Source organism: Pinus tabuliformis, chromosome 9, assembly GCF_031772625.1.
Source record: "Pinus tabuliformis cultivar Carrire ecotype Pingquan chromosome 9, CPIR1, whole genome shotgun sequence".
NCBI classification, from domain to species: Eukaryota; Viridiplantae; Streptophyta; class Pinopsida; order Pinales; family Pinaceae; genus Pinus; species Pinus tabuliformis.
The window spans coordinates 159,976,791-159,984,214 of NC_142307.1; positions in this window are offsets into that span (position 1 = coordinate 159,976,791).

The following is a 7,424-nucleotide window of genomic DNA, read 5'->3' on the forward strand; positions in this document are numbered from 1 at the left end:
CAGTTAACTTGGGACAATTTTTTAAGTCCTAATGTACCATACCCGGAAGGAATCCTTGAAAATGACCAACCTGAAACGAACGTTGCCCAACTTAAATGGGGTAATGACCAGATAGAGGAAGAAAATCAAGCCATAGAAGTATAGGCTCCAAAGAGGGAACAAATAAGAGTAGCTCCTATCTTGACATATTTTCCTATTAAACGGAGACAATCTGACTGAATAAGTCAACGAAGAAACATTATTGAGCTCACAAAAGAGGTAGGACCTTCCCATGGATACCCTGTCAGTCAACAAACCGATTTTCCTCAGGACTTTGAGGAAGAAGTGGCTCGAGTTTTAGAGAATTTGGGGACTCATTTTTGAGGAGATGGGTCATTCTAAAAACCCATAGGAACAAACCCACACTCATACCCCTTCCACCTCTACTCACAGTTCTCATCAGATAGAGATATTTCTTTCTTCATAAGATACCAGAGATATAAAGGAATTAGAAGAGCCAAATTTTTCTGCTGTAGAAAACTAGGAGTCAGAAGCTAATTAAGGTGACACATTCCCACTTGAACAAGACCCTAGCAATTTTGAAACTTCTCTTATTTTTAAAATGTTTTTGTTGTTCCTTCTTTATCAATAGAGAAACCCATTGAAAGAGAAAAGAAAAAGTATAATCATAAGTTGAAGCTGTTAAGTCAGGAAAATAAGAAATTAAGGAAGAAAATCAAACAGCTCAGGAAATGGCTAAAATATTATAGTAAATTTTATAAGAAAAGAGTGGAACTTAAAACAATGAGGACTTAGAGTGAGGATTTTCTCAACTCCATTGGAACATAGACTAAAGATATTGGTACTAGTTGAATAAGGGCTCAAACTAAAGAAACTTTTACCAAAGTTGTCAAAATCCAAACAGAGGATATTTGTACTAATTCTGTAGGGACACAAACAAATCTTTGTTTTTCTATGACATCAATGGAAGTAGCCATTTAGATAGATCCGGTATCAACTTGCAGTGAGGCTACTTAGACTATGGTCACGCCTCTTTATTCACCTTTGGTAACAGATGCCATTGTTCAGAAATTGCAAATGGAATTAGCAAAATCCCAACAAACTCTAACATAGTATCAAGACAAAATTGTGCCCTGGGAAAAGTACCAGGAATTATTGAAAAAATTAAATGAGTTGACCGTCACAAAAGATGAGACATATGTTAATCTCAGAGAAGAATGAAATAAAGTGGAGGAAACAAAGGCTCAACTTTAAAATCTTTGGAGCAAATCATGACAATTTGTTCTATTTATTTAGATGCACTAGCCTATAGATCTTCTGCTGAGAATTATGCACTTTTCTTGCTTGAGTGCTACCTATTGCTAAAGCTTAAATCTATTAGATCTGGTAAATCCTTTGAATTTAACTCCATCCCTGAATTTATTAAATGTTTTGAATCATAGGATGAAGATGTGAAATATTTTCTATGTGAGTTACAATTTCTTCCTAGAGGATGAAAGGGATGACAATCCCAACCCTTTCATTGGAGATGTCCAGTTTCAAGATTTCATATCTTTTACCATGAATCAAATCAAGTGGTCTAAGGCCTATACTGTCTTCTTGAAAAAAGAAAAAAAAATAGATCTTTGGGTTAGAGGTGAACCTACAAGCCCCTTTCGAACCCTTATACAACATAAAAGGTTTATGGAACACGAAGGGGTTGTGTCTACTTTAGCCCATATCCATAATGTAACAACCCTGAATTAAAACATGCAACTAAGTAGATCAATTATGTGATTTACAATCAACACACCTCTATTCAACTAATTAGCATAGAATTTTTGAGAAATAGGAGCGAATGCAACTTACTTGTAGCGATGATATTCCTTACTTGTAATTTCGGAGTGGAACGCTATTTGAATATTGCTAACCGTAACAAAATTTTGGGGATGAATTGCCACCCAATTGTAGGCTCAGCTACATATAATCTTTCTACAACTCATCACCCCCGAGCCCTCAATCAACGTACTACTGCCAAGGAATCCTTTGTCTCACAACACTTTTCTCCCAAGAGAATGAATGATGGAATGCTCTCTCATCTTCCTCACCATCTATTAAATAGAGAAAACATTGGAAGGGGAATCGCATGCACACATTCCATGTGTCAACTTGCAACTTTTTTTTTTAAGATTTACTTAAGTTAAATTTTCTCTTAATTTAATTATTTCTTATTTTATTCATTTTTACTTTTTAATAACTTTACTTATTTTTACTATTTTTATATTTCTTTTAGTTAACTCTTTCTTATTTTATTTTACTTTTTATTAACTGTACTTTTTATTACTATTTTATAGTTTTACTTTTATATCTACTTATTTAGAACTCTAGTATTATTATTTACTATTTTATTTATTTGTTATTATTATATTTATTTATTATTTATTATCTATTTACTATTATTATCTTTTCTTTATTGTTTATTATTTATTTTCTTATAAATAATATTATATCATATTATTTATTATTATTACTATTATGGGACATTACATAATCCCCCTCTTTAAGGAACTTCGTCCCAAAGTTAAATTGAATAATTTAACATTTTATTTATTTAGTTATTTATTACTTTATGTTTGCCCTACACCCTCTGTTGAACTAGTATAACTAGCAAGCATCAAAAGTTTTCACAACACCCGAGAAATCTCAAGGAATCTCAGTCCTTTTTCCTACTTTCAGAACTAAGCATAAGCCTCATCGGTCTGTATCCTAGTCCAAGGCTGGCCCCAAGGCTCACACCTGACTCAGACCTCATCTGCCCCAATGCAGGCATCTAGTACAGTACTCAATGACTCGAGGCATCTCGCAAGGCTGGCCCACTCCCTCCACACCTACTAAGGTGCACATCCCCAAGCATCGAAGTCCTTACACCCCCACTAGACTTCGGCATCCCAATCCAATACCATGCACCTAGCCTACAATATCAGGCACTTGGCCTCCTCAAGATGGTCTCATAGCCCCTCAAGAGCTATCCATCAAGATCTATACAAGACAAAAGGAACCACTGGCATATGTAGTGTTGATTGAGTTTGTCCCCAACCCATATGGTGTTACATATTTTCCCTTGCAAGTATGGGCTCCTACCATATCATCAAATAAAACTGCCCTCTCGGCCCATTTGTGGATTTCCTGTCCATCACCACATCTCAACATGCATCCAATGTATTAGCAATAACCATAGTATCATAGAAAATAATCTACATGTCAAGTCTTACATGTCATCATGAGAACATAACATCATTGTTATCACAAAATTATGCAGGTCATAACTCTACATACAATTACCACATGCTTCACATCGTAATATCCATCCAAAGTTATAACATCAACATTCAACATTAAAGACCTATCATCACGTAGTAAATGAACATGTCAATATACCTCAACATAACATCATAATGCCTGTGCATATCATAATCATCATAAGCGTACATCATTACTATTGTAACAACTATAAGAACCACATGTGCATCATTATCCTCATACCATCATATCACAAAACCTCATCCAACATTATACTCAACATCATAACAGTTAATTAAAATATAATTGAAATCATAGTGTATGATTTAGATGTATCATAAAATTTAAACAATAAAACATGATTTAGATACTCCATAAAAGTATCTGTCTTAGCTAGTAAGCACTCCTATTTAGTTCACCACACATTTTTAATCAAGTAGATAAGGAAAATCATTAAAAATAACATCTTCATACATTTTCTGGACTCCTAGATGTGCAACATATGGAGCTTGGTTGGCTTCCTTCATTATTAATTTCCAAAGTTCATCATCAGCCAGGACATACATCTTACCCTTATATCGTAGCAATCCATCATTATCTAAGGTGTATCCTTCCCACCTGGTTGCCACTAGTACTTCTTCTTGTAAGGCAAGTTTTATTTGTTGGTATTGCGGGTCCCCTACTAGGTGGTTTAGAATCTGGCTTCTCAAGTTTATCTTCAATGACAGTATTGAATGAACTCTAGCTCTCCTTCTTAAAGCATCTGCAACTTTATTTTCTTTCCCCTTGATGTAGGATATCTTGAAATCATATTCACTAAATAGCTCACTCCAACGTCATTGTCGAGCATTAAGGTCCTTTTGGGTGAAGATATACTCAAGAATTTTATGATTTGTTCTTAATTCAAATTGACGCCCCATCAGATAATGTCTCCATAGTTTCAAGGCCATTACAAATGCCGCTAATTCTAGATCATGTGTAGCATAATTGATTTCATGGGTCTTGAGTTTACGTGAAACATAAGCGATAACCCCTTCATCTTGCATCGAGACTTCACCTAATAGTTCTCCACATATGCTCTTATCAAGTCTTTGAAAGCTTTCAGAGTTTATATTCTGCATTCCAAGATAATTGCATATGTGCCCTCTGCTTCAATAAAAGATGTCCTAACATAGCCTGATGCTGATGGAAGAAGGGCTAAATGGATTGCAAAGTTGATTGAATTTAATATAGAACTGAAGCCCACCAAACTTGTTAAAGGTCAGGGTCTTGCCAGACTATTAGCTGAAGAAAATTGCAGAACATTGGACATAAATCTCATAAGCACAGATGCAAAAAGTGGTCAAACAGAAGAAGAGGAAGCAGCTGAACCAGGGAGAAAGCAGTCATTGGCAAAAAATCTAGCTTCTTGTGATTGGTACTCTGCAATAGCTAAATTCTTGCTGAAGCTAGAAATCCCTCCAGGCTTAAGCACAAGTCAAGCCAGAACTATTAAGCTTAGGGCAGCTAAATATTGCATTAATGAAAATCTGCTCTACTGGAGGGATCCATCTGGATTGCTTTTGAGGTGTCTGGACAAAGAACAGTCAATGGAAGTTATGCAGCAATTTCATTCCAGCATATGTGGAGGGCATCATTATTGGAAAACTACAGCCCACAAGATCCTCAGAGCTGGGTACTATTGGCCCACCTTATTTGCTGATGTGTTTTCATTTGTTAGATCTTGTGACAAGTGCCAAAGATTTGAAGGAAAGCAGCAGTTGAAGTCCCTACCCTTAAAACCAATACATGCAAAAGGACCTTTTCAGCAGTGGGGCTTGGATTTCATTGGAGAAATAAATCCACATTCCAGTGGCCAACACAGATGGATATTAGTAGCCACTGATTATTTCACTAAGTGGATTGAAGCAATCCTGACCAGAGAGGCTGACCATAATGTGGTCATGAAGTTTTTGATAGAAAATATCTTCACCAGATTTGGTTGTCCACATAAAATGATCACAAATAATGTAGTAGCCTTCAGGGCAAAGGAATTGGTGGATATGTGTGATTCAATGGGCATTAATCTAGTTCATTCCACCTCTTATTATCCTCAAGGCAATGGCCTAGCAAAGTCTTCCAACAAAAGCCTGATAAGAATAATTAAAAAGCTGCTGGAAGACAACAAAAAGAATTGGGATTCTAAGCTCAAGTATGCATTGTGGGCTGATAGAGTGACCACCAAGAGATCCACAGGGAATTCTCCTTTCAAGCTGGTATATGGCACTGAGGCTGTGTTCCCAATTCAGTTAACTCTCCCTGTGGCAAAATTCCTACAAGAAGAACAAAATGAGGAAGAAGATATGGCAAAGAGGATCACTGATTTAGCAAAGGTACACCAAATCAAAGAACAGCTAGTTGAAAGGTCTGCAGCACATCAAAAGAAGATCAAGGAAGTCTTTGACAGAAGGACAAAAACAGATAATTTTCAAGTTGGAGATTTGGTTCTGAAGTGGGATGCATTGAAAGAAAAGAAAGGCAATCATGGGAAGTTTGATGCTTTCTGGACAGGGCCTTTTATCATCTCTCAGATCCAGGGGAACAATACCTTCATGCTGAATAGCATGGGAGGAGAAGCAGTTTTTGATGGCCCAGTTAATGGGTGTTTTCTGAAAATTTATGTTGTTTAAGGTCTTTTGGCCTTAAAGTTGTAAATATTTTATTTTATCAGTTTTAGTGTAGGATCAGTGAGACTCCATGCCCAATGGAACACTAGGAATTTTGCTAATTTGTTTTCATCATAAAGGCATTGATCTGTAGGTTATTGAGACCTCACAGGGAGGATCTCATCCCTAGAAGGAGCCAGTGTTAGCTCTGCTACACGCTTGGACATTTGGAGGGTCAAATGCAGGCTCAGCCGTGCTACTGCTATTCAAAGAAAACCTGTATCAGTCATCCTTCTCACTCTGCTCACACCCTCATAACTCCCACCTTCTCTGTTCTTCCTCCAAAGCTCTACTTAAGCCCTTGTTTCCAAAACCTAAGCCTCATGTAACTGCGATCACAGGACTGCACTCCTTCGCAAAGTCTTTCCCTGTCACATCAGTCATAGGCTCGTATGACCCACCCGTTTATTTCCTCCACCATCCGATCATCTACCATGCAAATCCAATGGTATCCGCTTCTCCCGCGATCATAAACTAACCACTCTTTAACTCACGATAAAGGTGGTTTCTGCCGCGTCTTGTCATCCACGTGTCATGCGTTGAGTGGGATCGTGTGCCCGCGTACCTTTACCGCCCATCCCCCATAAGCGGTGCGGGGAATACCGCTTACTGCCCGAACTATTTTCCCCGGTCGTTAAGCTCCGTGTACCTTCCGCCCCCGATAACCATTGGATCTGCCCACCCAAGATCCAACGGCTCACGATCGTCTGCTCCCGTTTCTCTCGATATCTCCTGCTGAGCCATATTTTCCATCCATCTGAGTGATCCAACGGCCGATATCTATCCTCTGCCCGCTCGTACATCCTCCACGAAGTCAACACACCCTGGTCATGCCGTGCACCTGAAGGACGACAGCGATCATCTACCAAGTACCCAGCGCATTTTATCCTCAACCACTGCATTCAAGAAACAGAATGGCCAAGAAGGAAAGGACAAGACTCGGGCAGAGCAGCACATCCAGCAGTTAAGGAATTTCATCCTTTATGACACTTCACCTGCTCAAGGAGTACAACAGAGCACCAGAGAATGTCAAATTAATTCATTGAAGCAAGTAGATTGCAGCAGAGACCCATATTAGATAGTTAAGGTGATTGGTGGTCAATTATGACCCCTCCACGCATAGAACAACAACATATCTTTGTAATCAAACTCCATATATACCTAGAACAGAGATGTAATCAGGGTTGATGGTTGTTGTTTTGATGTAAGGTTCAACTTTTGAAGACTGTAGCTACTTTGATACTTGCAGCGTCTGGTCTTCATTTTCAGCTAATACAAGCTTCTTTTACTGTTAATTTCTCACTTTCCATTTCTACTGTGTTCTAGGTTGTGCCTATTATGCATTTGTTCATGTGCTCTTGATATTTAGCATTAGAGGAGCTGTCATCCCACCTCTGTGTTGAAGTCTAGTATGTATCATTGAATGTGTTATGTAGGTTT